The 22,422-nt window shown below is 42.6% G+C and overlaps 1 protein-coding gene across 2 annotated transcripts in view; it reads right to left on the bottom strand.

Moving 5' to 3' along the window:
- CALN1 (calneuron 1) overlaps window positions 1-22,422 on the bottom strand; it is a 234,738-nt gene that overhangs the window by 161,357 nt on the left and 50,959 nt on the right. The window lies entirely within an intron of this gene.

Below are 22,422 nucleotides of genomic sequence, written 5' to 3'. Positions count from 1 at the left end.
TCTTCTGTCTTGTTCTCATCATACACTCAATAAATAAGTCATTTCAACTACAGGTAGCCCTGGAACCACAACAGTTCGTTTAGTCACCATTCAAAGTTGCAACAGCATTGACAAAAGTGACTTGTGAACATTTTTTCACAGTTACAACCTTTGCAGCCTCCCCATATCAGGTGATCAAAATTCAGATGCTTGGAAACTGTCTCATACTTATGGCCATTGCTGTGTCTCAAGGTCATGTGATCACTTTTGGCAACCTTCTGACAAGCAAAGTTAATGGGGAAGCCAGATTCACTTAACAACCATGTTACTAATTTAACATCAGCAGTGATTCACTTTAACAACTGAGGAAAGAAAAGTTATAAAACAGGGCAAAACTCACTTAATGTCTCATTTAACAACAGAAATCTTGGGCTCAATTGTGGTCGTAAGTCAAGGACTACCTGAACTCTTATCTTGGGGGAATTCATTACCAAAGAACATGGCGATAGCCATTAACGTAGATGGCTTTACAAGAACACTGGATAAATTCACGAAAGACATGTCTATCAAGAGCTATTAATCTTAATATTACCTCCAGGTTGGTAGGAAGTGTTATCAAGGGCTATAAATTTATAAAGGCACAATGTTATCTCCCAACTGGGAACATCACTTCAGAACATATCACTGTTTGGGTTCTAGAGAAGAGAAGGAACAGAATGAAACCTCACACTACTGTCTTTCTATCATTAGAGCATATTATTCCAATATGTCCCAGCTGGGCGACTATGCTATGCAAGGAAAAAATGGGTCACTCCAAGTAAGATGCATTAGTGGACAGTTCTCAGTAGAAGCTATATGATAATAGAAATAGAAATAGCTCTTAGACTTATATACCGCTTTATAGTGCTTTACAGCCCTCTCTAAGTGGTTTACAGAGTCAGCCTATTGCTCCCAACAATCTGGGTCCTCATTTTACCCACCTCGGAAGGATGGAAGGCTGAGTCAACCTTGAACCTGGTGAGATTTGATCTGCCAAATTGCAGGCAGCTGGCAGTCAGTAGAAGTAGCTTGCAGTACTGCACTCTAACCACTGCGCCAGCACAGCTCATGGATGACAACTCAATCCACTGGAGGAAAAGGCTATTCTACTTTTTCATTTTTAATAGGCTTTTTTTAAAAAAATCTTGTAATTTGAAAATTAAGATACGGACTTGAGCTTAGTGTAAGTCGGTAAGATGGAATGATGAGAAAACTTCCTCACTGATCTTCCACGAGTTCTTTAAAACATCCAAAATTAATTAGATATACTGTACATATGGGGCCTGAATACCTTCCATACAAGAAAAGACTAGAATATTTGAGACACTTTATCTTGGATAAAAGACAATTAAGTGGCACAGGCCAAGATGTACAGAATCGTGCATGGCATGGAAAAATGTGGATATGGCAAATTCTCCATCTTCTCTCAAAAGGACAGGTCATCCAATGAGATTTAGAGGAGACTTCTGCCTCTGCCTACCAGCATCCATCGGTATTCATCTGGCTAGCATCCTGTCAGTGTGTGACAGAGCTGAGGGCTGTTTGGAAACTGAAACGTGGAAACTGAAATAGTATTTGCTGTGTGAGCAAGAAGGAGACAGCAAGGAACCTGGGCATGGCTTAGCTCAACTTTCTGTTCTAAAGCTGGTTGCTGCTGTGAAACTGAAACTCCTCTCCTCTGCTTGTGTTTTGCAATTTGGAACAGATTTTTTTTCAGGTGGGGTGGAGGAGTAGGACTCTTTCGCATCAGAGCGTGTTAATAATAATATATGAAATACTCATGCTCTGATGGTCATTTCGAAAGATCCTTTCTTAGTGAGCACCTAGAAGCCAAGAGGAACATACGTGCCAAATTTCAAGTTTGTAGGCTTTACAGTTCTGGAGGTTTTGTGATGATGCGTGAGTGGTATTTTGCTTTTTAATATATAGATAAATTTAATAAAGAAACAAGGATCTGAAAATCTTATATTAGGAAGGAAGGAAGGAAGGAAGGAAGGAAGGAAGGAATTCAAAATAAGCTAACCATTATGTTATTCCTGTGATCTTGGTTCAGCAGGATCTTCAGCCATTGTGGCTTGGAAAAAAATATTGATTGCTACTATAGAAGAATGGTTGCAGAAGCAGATGGAGTTGGCTGAAATGGTGAAATTGATTACTCTGCTCAAAGAAAAGAACACGCTTCTGAACTTCGTGCTTGAGGTGGAAAAGAATGAAATCTTGACTTTGGGTTTTGTAAATTGGATTGATAAAATTTTGCAGAAATAACTGGTTCATACTATTATGATAAAACAACAAAGTTGCCAAAATACTTTTGCCTCTGAATTTTAGAAGAGTGGACTAAAATGGTTCTAGATACAGCAAAATTATCTTTGGGGATCAAGAATGCCTCATCTCTGAATTAAAGGGTAGCTCTCTCATTGAAAGGAATATAATATTAAATTATATTAAATATATAATATTTCCAATATTTCCTATAAAGACTCAAGTTGGTGCACTTTCAATGTTCCTTATTTTGAAGGAGGAATTTATTGCAGTTCATTTTGCCTTTTCTATTTGGTTTTTATTTTAGAGTTTGAAGAACCACACAAGATCTTATAGTATCTCTGGACACCTACATAACTGGATAGAAGCATTCCTGTCAAACAGACAACAAATGGTCAAAATTGGAAGCGTCCTATCAAATTCTGTACCTGTCAATAGTGGTGTCCCCCAATGAGTGTTTTAGGACCAACTCTCTTCATACTGTACACAATGACCTCTGTGATCATATTAAGAGCAACTGCGTTCTCTTCGCTGATGATGTAAAGCTATTCAACACCACAGACAATACTGCTACACTTCAAAAAGACCTTGATTATGTATCAGAATGGTCAAACAAATGGCAACTTCAAATCTCAACAAATAAATGCTCTGTCTTACATATTGGCAAAAAAAAAATCAGAAAATAAAATACAAGCTGAATAGTCAAGACCTTGTTGATGATCCAAACTCTGTCAAGGACCTTGGAATATTCATCTCTAATGATCTAAGTGCTAGAGCCCACTGTAACTACATAGCCAAAAAGGCATTAAGAGTTGTTAACCTAATCTTACGTAGCTTTTTCTCTGGTAATATCACACTACTAACTAGAGCATAAAAAACATTCGCTAGACCAATACTTGAATACAGCTCATCAGTCTGGAACCCACATTACCTATCTGATATTAACACAGTTGAGAAAGTCGAGAAATATTTCACAAGTAGAGTTCTCCACTCCTCTACTCATTGCAGAATACCTTATACTACCAGACTTGAAACAGTAGACCAGAAAATCTAGAACTACTCTGCCTTTGGTCTGATCTAAATATAGTATATAAAATGTCCTACCTGCAAATCAATATTTCAGCTTCAATCATAATAATACAAGAGCACACAATAGATACAAACTCAAGGTTAACCACACCAAACTTGATTACAGAAAATACAACTTCAGCAAAAGAGTGGTCAATGTTTGGAATACTCTACCTGACTCTGTGGTTTCTTCCCCAAACCCCCAAACCTTTAACCTTAGATTGTCTACTATTGACCTCACCCCCTTCCTAAGAGGTCTGTAGGGGGCGTGAATTAGCGCACCAGCGTGCCTACCGTCCCTGTCCTATTGTTTCTTTTTATGTTTCTTATAAGTATCTATCTCATGTATTCAAAACTACGTTTATTCTTATACCTGTATCTTGTAAGCGATTGATAAATCAAATCAAATAAAAAAATAAAAATAAAAAAGATTGTCCACGATTTTGTTCTTCCTTTTTTTGTAAATTGGCTGGCCCTCATTTTATATCAGTTATGACAAAATCAAATGACTTTAACTGGGCTTTATCACTGGGGTTGGGAGCAATGATATCGTGAGCCACAATCAGCACAAATAACAGACAGATAAATCATTTCTAAAAGGCCCATGATCACTAAAGCATTTTGTTTTAAACTCACATTGTTTGATTGGGCTTTAACGCTGCAGGATTCCATCTGGGTCTTAACTCAGTTCTACTTGGGAATGTCTGGAACTAAACCTAGAACATGATTGGTCTTTTTTGGTAGCTCCAGGGTGCTAAAAGGCTATACGGCTACAGCAGGGACTGATTTAGGACATCTAAAATCAATAGAGTTAATTTCCTTTTAAATTAAGGAGCAGTCACTTAACAAGCTTCTGATTCAAAGCTTATTCAGTTTATTGCTTGTCACATAAATAATAGAAATGATAGGTGGTAGGCACTTTTTCCGTAGATTTCTTTGCTGAGATCCAAAATAAACTGGCCGAGGGCACCTCTGTGGATGTTTGCTTGCATATAGAGAGCAGCAGAAATGGCAGCAGGAAGAAGTGTCGCTACCAAGGAAAAGTCAGATAAAAGCAGGGGTGGACTGCTGGGGGTTCGCAGGGGTGCGAGACAGCCCCTAACTAAGATTCTGTGTAGTTCAGAGAACCCCAAAATCCCACTCCTGGCTGCCCCCCCCAATGCCCCACCCCTCCCAGGAGTCCCCACATGGTCCGTTTTGGATGCAGGTAAGTGCAAGGCGCACACGGAAGCTCAGGGAGGGCGAAAAGCAGGCCTCCCGGAAGTTCAAGAAGGCTGGAAATGGGCCATTTCCAGCTTCCACAGCCCAGGGAGGGAAGCACCCCACCCGCTGTGGTGTAGGAGGCTGACTAGGCCACACCCACCATGGCCATGCCCACTCAGCAACCAGGCAGAGAACCCTTTGCTAAAAATTTTGAAGCCCACCCACCCCTGGATAAAAGGGACCTGAGTCTGGACCAGATCTGCAATCTGAATATATCTCAGCCAAGACTCTCTCTAGTTCTCATGAAGATCAAGGGAGGGAAGAGGAAACACATTTAAACTTACAAGAGTATCAGCCCTTCAAGGTAGATCAGATTAGGAAACCAGTGCTATATAGGTCAGCTCTATTTTTACTATACAGATACAGATAATCAGAGTTGGAAGGGACCTTGTAGGTCATCTAGTCCAACCCAACCCACCCCCGCCCAAGCGGGAGACCCTACACCATTTCTGACAAATGGCAGTCCAATCTCTTCTTGAAAGTCTCAAGTGATGGCGCTCCCACAACTTCTGAGGGCAAGCTGTTCCATTGGTTGATTGTTCTCACTGTCAGAAAGTTTCTCCTTACTTCCAAGTTAAATCTCTCCTTGTTCAGTTTCCATCCATTATTCCTTGTCTGACCTACAGGCACTTTAGAAAATAGCTTGACCCCTTCCTCCCTGTGGCAGCCCCTCAAATATTGGAAGACTGCTATCATGTCTCCCCTGGTCCTTCTCTTTACTAGACTAGCCAAGCCCAGTTCCTGCAACCGTTCGTCGTATGTTTTAGTCTCCAGTCCCCTAATCATCCTCGTTGCTCTTCTCTGCACTTTTTCTAGAGTCTCAACACCTTTTTTTAATGTGGTGACCAAAACTGGATGCAGTACTCTAGGTGTGGGCTTACTAAGGCTTTATAGAGTGGTATTAGTACTTCCCTTGATCTTTTTTTTTTTTTGAAAACAATTTTATTGTTTTTTTTAAAACAAACAAAACGAACAGAACATAAAAACATCAGCTCTCTTCCATACATATATACAAGCAGCGTGTCGGTTGGTTCATCAGTTTTGTGCTTTCATTTCGTAGTCTCAATTACAGTTACACTACATAATAACTCGTATTATCAATCCAAACTTATATATCCTAGTATCACTATTAGAAAATCATTTGACTATGATTTTATTCATTCATACTTTATGAGATAACTATAATTTAGGTAGTTTATTCTATAACAAATCATATAATCATACCAAATCTATCCTAAAAACACTTTATAGATATGATGTCGAATAGCAAAAGAAAAAAAAGGTATTCCTTGTTATCTAACATTCCAAATATTCTATTATTGTATTTTATCATCCAACCATTGATAGAAAAGGTCCCAAGTTTTATAGAATTGTTTATCCTCTTGCTCTCTAATTTCAAATGTCAATCTACTCATCTCAGCACATTCCAATATTTTCTTAATAATTTCTTCCTGCAATGGTATTTTCTCATTTTTCCAATTTTTAGCAAATACAATCCTAGCCCCTCTTAATACATTTACAATCAGATATTTCAAGACTTTACTGTATGTATCTGGTAAGATTCCCAATTAAAAAAACTCCGGTTTCAAATCTATGTGTTTCTTTGTCATTTTTTCCAACCACATGCGGATTTTACTCCAATATTTTCTAGCGTCCTCACAAGTCCACCACATATGGTAATATGAGCCAGGTATCTGATGGCATTTCCAGAATTTTTCAGATTTATTCTTGAACATTCTTGCTATCATTGTCGGGGGAAAGTGCCACCTGTAAAGTACTTCCCTTGATCTTGACTGTATCCCTCTGTTCATACAACTTCGGATTGCATTAGCTTTTTTGGCTGCTGCTGCACACTGCTGGCTCATATTTAGCTGGTTGTCCACTAAGACTCCAAGATCCCTCTCACATTTACTGCTATTGAGCCTGGTTTCACCCAGTCTATATGTGTACTTTTGCCTAAGTGTAGGACTTTACTTTTCTCTACATTGAATTTCATTTTATTAGATATGACCCAGTGTTCTAGTCTGTCAAGATCTACCATAGTAATTGAAACTTGCAGAACTAAATGCATTCCTTCCTGTCTTTCAAGGCCATTCCTTCTGTCCTCTGCTTTGCTGTTTTCTTCTGTCATCCATGTCTATCTATCGGTAACACATCTCAGTTCTAAGAAGAGAAATGTCCCCCCTCCTAGACCTGGTTGTGTGGCCGTGGCTTGGTGGGCATGGCAGAGGAAGGATACTGCAAAATCTCCATTCCCTCCCCACTCCTGGGGGAAGATTACTGCAAAATCCCATTCCCTCCCCATCCCACTCACCTGCTTTCCATCTCTGTTCTCCTGTGCAGGGCAACCAAAGAAGACCCAGCCAATCAGCTGGGACTCGGGAGGCAGAGAATAGATGGGGTTGGCGGGGCCAGTCAGAGTTGGCATTTGCTGGTTCTCCGAACTACTGAAAATTTCAGCTACCGGTTCTCCAGAACTGGTCAGAACCTGATGAATACCACCTCTGCGTGTGTGGCCACAGAGGCTGGGAAGGCAGCACTTCCCCCCCACTATAACTACCTTCTAAGATCTGGAGACCCCTTTTTCTACTTCCTTAGTGCAACAGTAAAACGAAAGGTAAAGTTAAAGGTTTCCCCTATCCAGTCGAGGCGATGCTCATCTCCATTTCTAAGCCGTGGGAGCTCCCGTTGTTCAAAGATACTGACTAAAAGCAGGAAATCCTAGGGATCTGATTGGCTGGCTAGTTTGGGGAAATTAGGCTGGTCCTTGTCTGAGTACCTGAGCTTAGCTCTATTATGAGGCTAAATGAGCTTTCCAGAAAGGCAGCAGAGGTGGGGAAGTCCATTGTTAGGGAGATGGAATGTTGAGACAATGAGGGGCGTGTCCCTGACTGAGGATGAACCTTGAGGTTTTTCACCTTGTTAAAAGGTAAAGGCAAAGGTTTCCCTGAATCACGTTCTGGGGGTGGTGCTCATCTCTGTTTTCTAGGCGAGGGAGCCAGCATTGTCCCAAGCTGCTTCCAAGGCCCTGTGGCCAGCATGACTCTGTCGAGGTGCACAGAGCACTGTTACCTTCCCAGTGAAGTGGTACCTATTTATCTACTGGCATGCTTCGAAACTGCTAGGTTGGCAGGAGAAGGACATCTAGTGTGGTGCAATGATTATGATGTTGGGATAGGAGCAGGAAGATCTAGGTTCAAGCTGACCCTTGGCTAAAGATGCTCCCAGCCCAACAGCCAAGCTGGTATCACAGTGAAGATGTTGGCCAAGCAGTGGTGAGACCCAGGTTCAAGTCATCCACAGAAACTCCCTTGGTGACTCAGAGCTAGTCTGTCTCATAAGTAGGGAAGAATAGGGGGAAGCATCATGATGCGTGTCAACTTGTGTTTCTGGAGAAAAGATCTGGGTTATAAATCTAAGACGTAAGAGAATCAATGTGGTGTATGAAAGAAAGAGACCCAGATTTTAGTCTTATTTCAGTGGCTACACAGTGGATGTCTATGGACCAGTAGTGGGATCCTACCTTAGTCGCTACCAGTTCACTCCCCTAACACCATGCATCTAACAAGCCAATCAGCTGAGAGGATGAAGAAACCCTCCCTCCCATGTGCTTTTCGGTCTTTTATCTGCTCAGTTGATTGTTGGAGGCTGTTTTTCCCATCCTCTCAACTGATCAGAGGTTGTTGTTTTTTACTACCTTGGCCAACTGGCAGTGATTTTAACTACCGGTTCACCTGAACCAGGCCGAACTGGTAGCATACCACCACTGCTATGGACTATGGGCCAGTCATCATTTCTTGATCTTGCTCTACGTTGTAGGGATCTTGTAAGGAAATAAGAGGAGGAAATACTTGGTATGCTACCTTGAACCCCTATACAAAATGTGGGATATTTATTTACTTAATCAATTCGAATAGCTATCCATCTCAACATTATCAAAATAAAAATTAGAACAGGTACAAAAATTTAAATGCAAGGCGAAGTATCACACTCCACGAATACAGCCAAGGAATCAAGTCCCTTTAAAGCAGGGGTCCCCAAACTTGGCAACTTTAAGACTTATGGACTTCAACTCCATAGCTGGCTGGAGAATTCTGAGAGTTGAAGTCCACAAGCCTTAAAGTTGCCAAGTTTGGGGACCCCTGCTTTCAACACTTGAGATTCCTGGCCTAGAACCAAGTCTTTAGGTCCTTATTAAAAGCCAAGAAGGTTAGTGCCATCCTAATCTCTGCTAGGAGAATGCCCCATAAGATGGGTGTTACAGCAGAAAAGGTGAACCTTCTGAACCATACCAGCCTCCATTCCTTAGCCAACAGGAGAGAGAGATCATGTCCATCCTGCCAGACTGGATCAGAAGGGTAGGAAGAAGCAGGGACAGAGGATCCCTCTAGTAGTCCCAAGCAATGAAGGGCTTTAGAAGAGGCAACCAGCACCCAGAATATCAATCTAGCTAGTGAATAAAAATCTAACTCATGTTTGATGCACAATCTGAGATGACTGTTCAATTATTTTTCCAGACCTCTAACCTGGAAAGGGAGGGCAGAGAGAAACCTGGGGGGGGCGGGGAGGCGGGATGGAGGGAGTGAGGGAAAAAGAATAAAGAAAGAAAGGGGGGGAGGGAGGGAGGGAGGGAGGGAGGGGAAGGAAGGAGGGGGAGAAAGAAAGAAAGAAAGGAAGGAAGGAAGGAAGGAAGGAAGGAAGGAAGGAAGGAAGGAAGGAAGGAAAGAAAGAAAGAAAGAAAGAAAGAAAGAAAGAAAGAAAGAAAGAAAGAAAGAAAGAAAGAAAGAAAGAAAGAAAGAAGAAAGACAAGGAAAGGAAAAGAAAGAAAAGGAAAAGGAAAGGCTGATTGCATAGTCAAGGTCATTGCGATCATGGACAGAGTTGGGTAATATAATCAATTCTGTTTCCCCCCCAAAACTTCCCCAAGACTGAGAGGGAAGCAAGTAAATAAGGAAGCAGAGATCTCTTCTGAATTAGATATAAGAAAATATTACTTCGATACCCAAACAACAGGATTGCATTATTTGACTTCAGGGTCGCAACATTTGAGAAATGATGTTGTAAAGAATGATTGGTTTGCAAAATAGAACAATCAAATGCAATTTCTCATAGATTAAATAGGACCAGGGCTTTCAGAGTATATTAAAATGCCACCTAGAACATTATTACTATTTCGCAATTTGGTCTTTTCCAAAAGCATCACCCCCTTCTCTATATTGACCCCAGGGAATCTTGTGATCCATCAAGTCCGCAGTTAGTGTGAGAGATTCTTCCTCACCTGAAACTACCTCCCTGTAATCTCAACCTGTGATCCCATCTCATCCCCTGGAATGGTAAAGAAAAGGTCCTGTTGTCTCCGGAACTCATTCAAAGCAGAACCTGTCTTGCAAACAGACAAGGTATCTTTTTTTCTCCTGCACAGAGATCCTTCTTTCCTGCCCTATGAAATCATCTGCACCAGTGGTGGGATTCAATTTTGTTTACTACCGGTTCTGTGGGCGTGGCTTGGTGGGCATGGCAGGGGAAGGATACTGCAAAATCTCTATTCCCTCCCCACCCCACTAACCTGCTTTCCAGCTCTGTACTCCTGTGCAGGGCAACGAAAGAAGACCCAGCCGATCAGCTGGAACTCAGGAGACAGAGAATAGATGGGGGCGGGGCCAGTTAGAGGCGGTATTTGCTGGTTCTCTGAACTACTCAAAATTTCTGTTACTGGTTCTCCAGAACTGGTCAGAACTTGCTGAATACCACCTCTGATCTGCACTTGGAATCATTCTATTCAGATAGTGCTTCAAACAAATCATTACTAATGCTTGATTCCAAATACAGTAAATGTGCCACCATGAACCGATATTTAAAAGTCATGCCATTAACAATAGATGATAAATAACAACACGTTACATTCTTTTTATGCGACACCCCTTTAGTATTTACTATCATATCTTTCCTTAGTCTTCTCTTCTCAAGCTAGCATTCCCAAGTCTCTTTTACAGGGCTGTGCTCCACCATCCATGAAGTCCTCCACCACCATGTTGTCTTCTCATTTGTTGGAACCTGGGGCTGGTTCAGAAGACCTTCAAGATCCTTTCCAACCCTATGAGATTCTCTGTACCTTTTCTAATTTCTCAGAATTCTTTTTGAGGAAGGGGAATGAGAAAACCAAAGATAGGTACTGTAGGTAGGTATGAGGATTTGGCTTAGATTTAGGCTTAGAGATAGAGTTTAGGATAGGGATAAGCTTTCAAGAAGAGATTGGACTGCCATCTGTCAGAAATGGTGTAGAGTCTCCTGCTTGGGCAGGGGTTGGACTAGATGACCTACGAGGTCCTTTCCAACTCTGTTAATCTAAAAGAAGGAAGGAAGGAAGGAAGGAAGGAAGGAAGGAAGGAAGGAAGGAAGGAAGGAAGGAAGGAAGGAAGGAAGGAAGGAAGGAAGGAATTCAAAATAAGCTAACCATTATGTTATTCCTGTGATCTTGGTTCAGCAAGAGATCTTCAGTCATTGTGACGTGGAAAAAATATTGATTCCTACTATAGAAGAATGGTTGCAGAAGCTGATGGAGTTGACTGAAATGGCAAAATTGACTACTCTGCTCAAAAAAAAGAGAACATTTATTTGTACTTTTGTTTTTACATGGAAACCACTTTTCAACTCCCTGCTTGATGTGGAAAAGAATGAAATTTTGACTTTGGGTTTTGTAGATTAGACCAAGGATGTCAAACCAGCGAAAACAGGCTTGGAGCTTTGTTTTCAGCTACAAAGGCCTCCTGCAACCTTCTGCCAGCGACAACAGAACTTGGGAGGGCCACGCATGCCCCCCTAAGCTCCGTTTTCACTGGCAGATGCACCGTGGGCCAATCCTCAATTATTTCCAGGGCAGCCCTGTCGGCCAAATCTCAGCACCCCATAGACTGGATCAGACACGCGGGCCTTGAGTTTGACACCCCTGGATTAGATTGACGGAATTTTGCAGAAACAACCAGTTCATACTTACTACTATGATAAAAGCAAAAGTTGTGATTTTTTGATAATGCCCTTTTCTACTGTAACAGAGTCTGAAGTCAATGTTTCTATTTCTTTTTCTTTCCCGAACCTTCCTCAGTTTTCTGTTCTCTTTTCCCTTTCCCTTCATTGTCCTCTTATTTGCTTTTATACTTTGTATTTTATAATATTTTATAACTTAATAAAAATAGTTTTTAAAGGAAGGAAGGAAGAAAGGAAGGAAGGAAGGAAGGAAGGAAGGAAGGAAGGAAGGAAGGAAGGAAGGAAGGAAGGAAGGAAGGAATTCAAGATAAGCTAAGCCATTGCGTGATTTCTGTGAACTTGGTTCAGCAAGAGATCTTCAGTCATTGTGGCTTGGAAAGAATACGTGAATCAGTCCACTTGCTCATTAAAACACGACTGAAAAACACCTTAGCTTAGGGTGATGTCTAAAACTGAGCCACTACAGAGGAGTAATACAAAGAATTCTCTAGAGCCAGATTTTGTAACTAATTGTGGATAAAGTTATTCACATACCTGCAAAACAGTGGTGGTTGCATTCTCACAAGGCTGTCTTGGGAATTGTCAAATTGATTCATTGTCTTTAAGGGAACTGGAGCTCCCTGAAGGGATTCCGTCACAAGAATGCACACACATGCATAACTTTAGTGAAGTGAATTTGTTAAATCAAGCCGACTCAACCGACAGATCACAAAACCCAATGAACCTGATCACCAATCGCAAATCAGATCTTGGCTGACATGCCTCCCTCACTGGAGGCATGTTTTGAACGATCCCTTGCATGAACTGAACGTATATTAGGCCAGCACCTGCTTTAGGGGAAAATGAGATGCTCGGAAGACAAGCAGATGACAACCCATCAGTGACAAACACAATGCCTTGTTGTCTGAAAGCTTATCAAATTTAGGACGCAACTAACAGGGTTTGCTGCTAATTTGCCAAATACTAAGCAGTAAATGTCCAGTAACGACTAAGCAGAATGATTTGCAAGCACGTAGAAAAGATGAAAGAGAGTATTTAGAATAGAATGGAATGGAATGGAATGGAACAGAACAGAATAGAATAACAGAGTTGGAAGAGACTTTGGAGGTCTTCTAATCCAACCCACTGCCTATAGCATTTCAGACAAATGGTTGTCCAATCTCTTCTTAAAAACTTCCGGTGCTGGAGCATTCACAACTTCTGGAGGCAAGTTGTTCCGCTGATTAATTATTCTAACTGTCAGGAAATTCCTCCTTAGTTCTAGGTTGCTTCTCTCCTTGATTAGTTTCCATTCAATAGCTTGACTTCCTTTTCTTTATGGCAGCCCCTGAGATATCGGAACACTGCTATCATGTCACCCCTAGTCCTTCTTTTCACCAAACTAGACATATTTGATTCCAGCAACTGTTCTTTATATCTTTTAGCCTCCAGTCCCCTAATCATCTTTGTTGCTCTTCTCTGCACTCTTTCTAGAGTCTCCACATCTTTTTTACATTGTGGTGACCAAAATTGGATGCAGTATCCAAAGTGTGGCCTTAACCAAAGCATTATAAAGTGGTATTAACATCTGCAAGACTGTTGTTTGCCTTTTTAGATAAAAATCACAACTATATAAGCTAATATGTAGTAACACTATATTAACAGAACCTTGCAAATCTAAATGTATAAATCTCCCGCTATTTCCTTTACAGCCACAGAATTTAGGGGAAGGCCCCTTATGAGAAGACTGATGAGAAGACTCTCAAGAAGATCAATACTCAAGGAGATCCTAAAGGAAATCAACCGGACGCCCTTTGGAAGGACAGACCCTGATGCTAAAGCTCAAATATTTTGGCCACCAAAATGTGAAAAGAAGACTCATTCGAAAAGACCCTGAAGTTGGGAACAATGAAAGGCAAAAGAAGAAGGAGATGGTAGAGGGTGAGATGGTTAAACAGAGTCATTGACACAATGAACATGAATTGGGCAAACTCCAGGAGACAATGGAAGACAGAGGAGGACCAAGTGGCCTGTCATGCTGTGGTGAATGGAATCATGAAATGTAGGATATGACTTAACAACTGAACAACAACAACCTCCATGAACTGTTTTGCATCCATTATGTGGCAGTAGGCTATGACCACTCTTATCTGACCATCCCCATGGCAATATCTTTTGCCTCCATCTCCTAAGGCCATTCCCACATATCTTTTCATATAATGACCAACCAGATGCTTCTGGGAAGCCCGCCAGTAGAATTGGAAGATAGGTTCCCCTAGAATTGAGACTATATCCTGCCTCTGCTATGGTAGGATAGGTATTAGAATATGTGAATGAAATGATGCTAAGAGTGGACAACCTTGTATCAAAAACCCCACATGGATTTTCCAATGTTCTTTTGTTAGGAGCCTAAAAATCCCTCCCACCAATACAGGTAGTCCTTGATTTACAATCGTTCACTTAGCAACTGTTCGAAGTTGCAATGGCACCGAAAGAGTGACCTATAACTGCTTTTCATGCTGACATGCCCATGGTCACATGATCAAAATTTGGACACTTGGCAACTGGCATGTGATTTATGATGGTTGCATTATCCTGGAATTAAATGATCACCATTTGATAACCTTCCCAGCTGGTTTCCAACAAGCAAAAATCAATGGGAGAAGCTGGAGTCGCTTGACAATTGCATGATTCACTTAAAAACTGTAATGATTCACTTAACAAACTGTGCCCCCCCCCCGAAAAAAAGGCTGCAAAATGGGACACAGCTCACTTAACGATTCTCTTACTTAGCAACAGAAATTATAGGCTCCGATGTGGTTGTAAGTCGAGGTCTACCTGACTTATCTAAAACGAGTGATTTCGTTCCCCATTTTGAAGTGGGTAATCTAAGGCAGTAGAGCAAGCAATAGGAACGGTCATGAAGACTTTGCTTTTCTGCAGTAAAAGCTGTCACTGGGACCGCAGAGATGATGGTTTTATTAATATGCATCTGTTTTATGAATCTGTCTTACAGATATTGTGATGTCGATGCCCTAAACCGCTGGGAGTTGTTTCAGAGAACATCGGTATCACAACCCGAAGGGGAAAGAAAGGAGCTTAAATTCAGCATTAAGAAGAACAATGCCAAATCTTAGTGGTGGGTGGAAAATATCCACCTGGTGCATGAGTTGATCTTAGCCAGCCAGCCAGCCATCATTTACTGGTCATCACCGTCTTCTACCCACAACCTTCACAAACATTGCTCAGCTGGTACTAAGCCATAATAATGTGCTTTATTTCAATCACAGAAGTTAGAATCACAGAATTATGGAGTTAGAAGGAATTATCAGCATACATAGTCCAGCCTCTTGCAATGTAGGTGTAGCAAAACCAATCCAACTTTTCTAAGGGGTCCCTGTCCAGCCAGGACAGTACGTGAAGCCTATGAAGTTATGAGTGGTGGTGTGGATAACCCACCCACCCACCCATAAATGCCACAATTCATGTAAAAGAGAGGGCAGAGTTTCATAGTCACAGAACACGGCACTGGTGATGGCACCTTGCAGAAACATCTGCAAGAAAAAAAAAGAATGCAAATGACCAGCTGTCTGCAAGGAGTATAAATCCTTCCATTCCCCACCATCCAGCCAGAGTTGAAGAAGCTTCGTGGATGAGAAGCAAAACATCTTCAAAGAAAAAACAGAATGTCCGTTGCCTATTGAAAAAAGCACCTTTGGGAAAACCATGGCCTGGATGACTGGGAATCTCCATCGACAGTCTGCAAGAAAACCACCAAGCTCAGAGAGCACCAAGGATTCCTCATTTCAGCCCTGAGCTACAAATATTCTTCTTTATTGGTATTACAGAACACAGTCACTATCCAAGGCAATTGTTTTTATTGAACACAGTCATGATCTAGATTTTTTTTATTCTATTGCTCCCCATACCCAGTGCTCCTGTGGTCCTGCCTCTCCTTTAAAAACCTCCAGAGATTGACAACCTACAACTACGATACCGCAACCATTCTACTGTAAGTTGAATGTTTATGAAGCATATCATGCAAACCCAGTCCTCAAGATAGCCATTTTTACTGCTTCGTGCAATGTGTTAACCCAGCCAATTTAACATACTCAATTAAACCATAGTTAAACTCCTCTATGACTTCAGCCGGTATATAGGCTTCACGCCAAGTCACTATTATCAGCCTGATGCTCCATGGACGGATCCATGTTGGTATACCATAATGGGGATTAATCTCTTTATTAATATTTCACTTTTGCATAGTTTTTTTTCAGAAAATTGGAAGGACGACCCTTTTCTTCTTGCAATTTTGGTGATCACCTTGCAAGAAAACAAGCTTAAATCATCATCTCCCTGATTCACACGAGAAAGCAAGGAGTTTGCAAGAGAGAAAGAATGATTTTCCACAGTATCAGACGTTTGCGGAAATAGAATAGAATAACAGAGTTGGAAGGGACCTTGGAGGTCTTCTAGTCCAAACCCTGCTTAGGCAGGAAACCCTATACCATTTCAGACAAATGATTGTCCAATCTCTTCTTAAAAGCTTCCAGTGTTGGAGAATTCAGAACTTATGGAGGCAAGTTGTTCCACTGGTTAATGGTTCTAATTGTTCAGGAAATTTCTCCTTAGTTCTAAGTTGGTTCTCTCCTTGATTAGTTTTCATCCGTTGCTTCTTGTCCTGCCTTCAGGCACTTTGGAGAATAGCCTGACTCCCTCTTCTTTGTGGCAGCCCCTGAGATATCGGAACATTGCTATCATGTCACCCCTAGTCCTTCTTTTCACCAAACTAGACATGCTCAGTTCCAACAACTGTTCTTTATATGTTTTTAGCCTCCACTCCCCTAATCATCTTTGTTGCTCTTCTCTGCACTCTTTTTACAGTCTCAACATCTCTTTTACATTGGGGCAACCAAAAGTAGATGCAGTATTCAAAGTGTGGCCTTCCAAGGCATTATAAAGTGGCATTAACACTTCACATGATCTTGATTCTATCCTTCTGTTTATGCAGCCGAGAACTGTGTTGGCTTTTTTGGCAGCTGCTGCACACTGCTGGCTCATATTTAAGTGATTGTCCACTAGGACTCCAAGACCTCTCACAGTTACCATTGAATGAGGTACCTATACTGTACCCGTACATTTAGTTTTTCTTGCTTAAATGTTATTTTTTCACCACTGAAAGTTGACTCTACTAATATAATAAACGACCCTGTAAGTAAGGCCAACCTGAATGAAGAGTGACTAGCTAACAAATTGTGCTAAGCCATAATGGAGCTGATTTAAATTTGGCTCAGAGTGATATCTAAACTCAGCCTCAGTGGCTTACTGTTCGTGGCTGCCTACGTTGGACGAATTTTGCTTTTGTGGCTTTTTCAACACATCGAAGTTAAAAGTTGTGACCTCTGCTACTGAGTGGCTGATTGCCTTAGCTCATTCTATAGGATAAATTATGGAAAAGGAGCCTGAAGAATTGATGGTTTTGTATGTCGTGAAAGCTCAGTCATCGATGAAGGATGTTCCATAAACTACATCCTAATGTTTTACCATAATATAGGTAATCCTCAACTTACAACAGTTCACTTAGTGGCCGTTCGGGATTAGAACGGCACGGAAACCAAGTTACTTATGACTGTTTTTCATACTTATGACCGTTGTGGCATCCCCATAGTCATAGTGGTTTCTATTTGGATGTTGGACAACTGATTCACATTTATGACTCTTGCAGAGTGTCCCACGGTCATGCGATCTCCTTCTGCAACCTTCGGACAAGCAAAGTCAATGGAGAAACCAGATTCCCTTAACAACCATGTTAATAATTTAACGTCAGTAGTGATTCCCTTAACAAATGTGGTGAGAACAGTCGTAAAATGGGACAAGGCAACAAATTTCTGACTTAACAACAGAAAATGTTGGGCTCCATTGTGACTGTAAGTTGACAACCCTACTGTACAGTTTGTTGGCTGGAACACAATTATTGGAACACTGTTCTGTGGTCCTCAACTTCCAACCATTTGTTTAGCAACAGCTCTAAGTTACATTAACCAATTACCAGGGGAACAGCCTGCCTTCGGGCGCTGTGGGTGTTTCATCACTGGACTGTCACTTGTCTGAAATGGTATAGGTTCTCCTGCTTGAGCCGGGGGCTGGACTAGAAGACCTCCAAGGTCCCTTCCAGCTCTATGATTCTAACTATGACAGCGTCACAGGGTCAAAATTCAGGCACATCACAACTGGCATGTATTTGTGACAGTTGCAGTATACCAGGGACATGCAGTTTCCATGTATGATCTTCCTAGCCACTTTCTGACAAGCAAAGTCAGTCACAGGAATTGGATTTACTTAACAACCACGTGATTCACTTAACAATGGCAATAATTCCCTTAACAATGTGCCAGAAAAGATTTTAAAACTGGATGCAACTCCTTTAACAGCCGCTTTGCTTAGCGATGGAAAAGACCTTCATAACATGAACTTTCTTAACAGAGCGGGAGGGGAAGATCCATAATCCTACCTGCCTCCTTGCTCTAGTAGGTCAGGTAGCAACTGGGAAAAGAGTTTTTCAGATAACCAAACCATATAGGGTTTTAAAACAGGTTCAGGGAAGCTTCTACAGATTAACAGAGTTGGAAGGGACCTTGTAGGTCATCTAATCCAACCCTCCGCCCTAGCAGGAGACCTTATACCATTTCTGGCAGATGGCAGTCTAGTCTCTTTTTGAAAGCTTCCAGCGATGAAGCTCCCACAACTTCCGAAGGCAACTTCTGTTTCATAGGTTGATTGTTCTCACTGTCAGAAAGTTTCTCCTTATTTCCAGGTTGAATCTCTCCTTGTTCAGTTTCCATCCATTACTCCTTGCCTGGCCTTCGGGTGCCTTGGAAAATAGCTTGACCCCTTCCTCCCTGTGGCAGCCCCTCAAATATTGGAAGACTGCTATCGGGTCTCCCCTGGTCCTTCTCTTCACTAGACTAGCCAAGCCCAGTTCCTGTAATCATTCTTCATATGTTTTAGCCTCCAGTCCCCCCTGACAAACAGGGAACCAATTCAGCTCTTGCAAAACAGGTGACATTAGATTCACGTGTGTGAATCTAAGCTTGCACAAAACCACGTAAGGTGCAGGAGTTCATGGCAGCTGGCATAGAAATCCCTTCTCCATTTTCTCCCCACAACAGTCCTGTGAAGTTGACCGAGAAACTAATTGATAAGAGTTGGAAGGGACCTTGGAAGTCTTCTCTGCTCAAGCAGGTGACTCTATACCAGGGGTCAGCTCTGGAGCCTCATGTGGCTCTTTCATCCCTCTGCTGCGGCTCCCTGTCGCTCAAAATATGTGTCACATCCACCAATGTGTGATACCTGCCGGCACGTGACTTATTGAGCTTTTTGACCCCTGGTAGGCCAACCATGGATAAATCCAAGAAAAGGAAAGTTTCAGAAGAAAACAGAACGTTTAATTCAACTACATATGCTAGTTTTGTGGCCAGTCAGGAAATAAGTCAGGCACAGGAAGGGTTTTGTGGCTCCCGGTGTTTTCTTTTCTGTGGGAGAAGGATCCAAATGGCTTTTTGTGTTTAAGGTTGCCGAACCCTGCTCTAGACCAGTGATGGCTAAGTCCATGTGCACACGTGCCAGCATTCATAAGGCAATGCACACGGGGGGGCCACGTCCCCTGTGCATGCACCCCCCGTGTGCACCGCACCTCTACACATGCACATGTGATCTCTCTGCGTGCCGTGAATCTCTGTGCATGTGCATGTCATCCCCGCATGCACCACACATCTCTGTGCGCATGTGCACGCGTCTCCTGCGCACGCCCTGCCCCCCACAAATGCGCGGCAGCTACCCAATGATCAGCTGGCAGGCGGACGGTGCATGCACCTGCCCAGTAGACCTGCAACGGCTCGCATGCCAGTGGAGAAGGCTCTGCATGCCACTTCCAGCATGTGTGCCATAGATTTACCATCATGTCTTTATACCATTCCTGAGCAATGATTGTCCAATCTCGTCTTGAAAACCTCCAGTGATAGAGCATCCACAACGTCCAGAGAGCAAATCCTTCCACTGATTAATTGTTCTAAACTGTGAAGAAATTTCTCTTTATTTCTAGTTGGTTCTCTGATCAATGAGCTCTCCATGACTAAAAGTGGATTTGAACCCGGGTCTCTGGAGACCTAATCCAATGAATTCCTCCGCTGCTGCTGCTGTTTTAGCCTTATCCTAGATTGTCAAGTGTACGTGGATTTTTCTGAATCTTTTTCTAGATATTAAACAGAAATGGTCCCACGTATAATGATAAGGCATGCAACTCAGTGGAAATAACAGGGTCTAAAGCAGATGGACTGAGCCCATGTTTATTTGGGAATAAACGGTGTGGTAGAGATGATACCCCCAAACCTGGGATGATGGACTGCAGAAAGGACAGCTCAGATAAGGTGCACCACAGACTTCAAGTACTGGCTCAAGGAGAAAAATAAATGTATCTCATCAAAATAAAAGCATAAAGATAACAGCTCGGGATTTCCCATTTCTCTACAAAATCACCTCGCACAAGTGAGGCTTTTTGAATATTTTATATCTAGCTCTGGGTAAGAATGGTGGCAGATTGCAATTCCTTTTCCCTCCCCATCCGTTCACTGCACACATTTGCTGCTTCTCCAAGTCCCGAAACGAGTGGGTGTTAGGAACCGTGCATGTTGGCATCCAATCGTGGTATGACACATCCTATCCACAAAATAAACACCTACCGACCCATCTCTGTAGAAGTTCAAAGATCAGAAGGCCAGGGCATAGATACGAGAAGCACAGTTGTGCATTTATGGTGCCCTTGTCCCCAAATTGTGCACGCCTATCCTAACAAGGATGTCGGCTCCTAACCTAGGAAAGGTCACTTCTTGAGACCTTGCAAAGGAACCACAGATGGCTTGGTGCAATAAAAAGGCAGCTTGCCTCCGGGACCTGATATTCACCATTTACACAGACCACAACATTACCCAAGGATAATTCAAGTTTAAGGAAGAGATGTCGACCCATCCACACATCTAGGGGTGGGGAGGAATGAACAACAGAAGCTATGTCTCCACGGGAGATTAAACCTCACTCATGTTGGTGCAGAGCAAGTAGACCGAGAAACACCTGAGGCTTCCAGATGTTTGCAACCAGCAGAGCACAATCACTTCAATCAGTATATGGTCACTTCAATGCAACGATCTGTCTGATCCTGGATAAGAAGCCTTCCAGGACTCCATATTACACCACCACCGCTTGCTTGTTTTTCTCTGACACTTCTCTTCCTCCTCCCCTCAACTGTCCATTCATCTCTGGAAGGACAACAGCCTCGTCTCTGGAGGGCTTCCAAGATGCACTTGGGGCTTTGCCTGGTCATCCAATCCTAAGGCTGAAACCAAGACGGAACTGGGAGTGTAACTGAAGGGTAGCCAAGCTTCTTCTGACCTTCCTATGTGAAGTCAGAGGCAGCCCTTCCTCTTTAAAACAAGAGTTGGAGCAACCGTCTCTTGACATAATGGTGTACTTCAAATGTTAGCCCAGCAAACCAGGGTGGATAGAAGTTGGGGTGGATTAGCAGGTGTTTAATCCTAAAAGCCACCAAAGGTTAATCCACCCAAAAGATAGATCCTTCTCTGAAAGGTCAAAAAATTGGGAGGCAGTGGGACAACCATGTAGGTACGAAAATGTTTAGAATGGGATCCACTTCCATGCTGGGTCTGTTTCTTAAGTCTATTAATGATCAAAGATCCAGGACAGATCAGTCTAGCAACGTGTCATGGTTTTTCCTGGTCTCTGGCTGGAGAGATCTCAAGGTTGCTTTGCAGCAAACAAAACACAAAGTAGATCCTTTATGCCTGGAGCGCCCCCCCCCTTTGTGTATGAATACTATAGAGTAAATGCATACAATCCACATCTGCACAAAAATCCCCCAGCAAATAGCGATTAAATAAAAAAAAGGAAAGGAAATGCAAGAAAAATAAGAGAGCAAGCAACACAGGGCCAGTGTGCAGACCGGATTTAAGGGTACCCCATTTTTCTACTCGCCTCTATCTTAGTCACACTTCTCTTTTCTCTTGCCCTTGGCAAAGAGACCATCCTACCTGATGTTTAGCAACTTTGTAGTTATTTTCGTGGGGAGGGTGGGGGGAAACAACCCACTCTTTGGGTACACTGTCAAGCCCGGCTTCATTGAAGCACAGAAACTGGCTTTCTCCAGCAACCTTTCAGCTCTCCATCAGTTGGAAAAGAGGGGAAATGTTATGTATCTGTTACGTGTTATCTGTGGGAGGAAACAGGAACCTTTGCAGCGGGTTCAGGACCTGCCATGCATTTCTCTATCCCCTATCATTTTTTGCCACCTGTCTAGGGCACGATTGCTCAAGTGTTGACAATGGGGCGCGCGCTCACACACACACACACACACACACACACACACACACACACACCTTGATAAGGATGGAGAGAAGCACAACATGGAAACGAGCCGAGGAGGTTCTGAATACATTTCCCTTCCCCAGCTGGAGATTTCTCTCATGCTAATAATCCCCCTTGCCCCAGTTGTGAATGATGGGCACTGCAGTCCAAAATACGAGAGGAACACCGGGCTGGGGGCAGGTGGGGGGGTCGTTTGGTGGCCCTGAGATCTTGAAGAAAGAGGTGCCTCTTTTTTACATTTAGAAGTGAAGAGGAGGTGGCCAGCTCCGATCCCGAGATTTTCCACCGGCAACTGCTTTCGGCCCCGTTCCCGAACCTGGATGCCACAGCCCGCTTGGAAACGGCGCCGCTTTAGACTCGAACCACACAACAACACCCCACCACCACCACCACCACAAACACACACAGGCATAC

Source organism: Pseudonaja textilis, chromosome 1 (genome assembly GCF_049901715.1).
Source record: "Pseudonaja textilis isolate UNSWEBS1 chromosome 1, rPseTex1.2, whole genome shotgun sequence".
In the NCBI taxonomy this organism is placed as follows: domain Eukaryota; kingdom Metazoa; phylum Chordata; class Lepidosauria; order Squamata; family Elapidae; genus Pseudonaja; species Pseudonaja textilis.
Note: the sequence above shows the minus strand (reverse complement) of the source record. Positions and strands in the feature narration are given on the sequence as shown.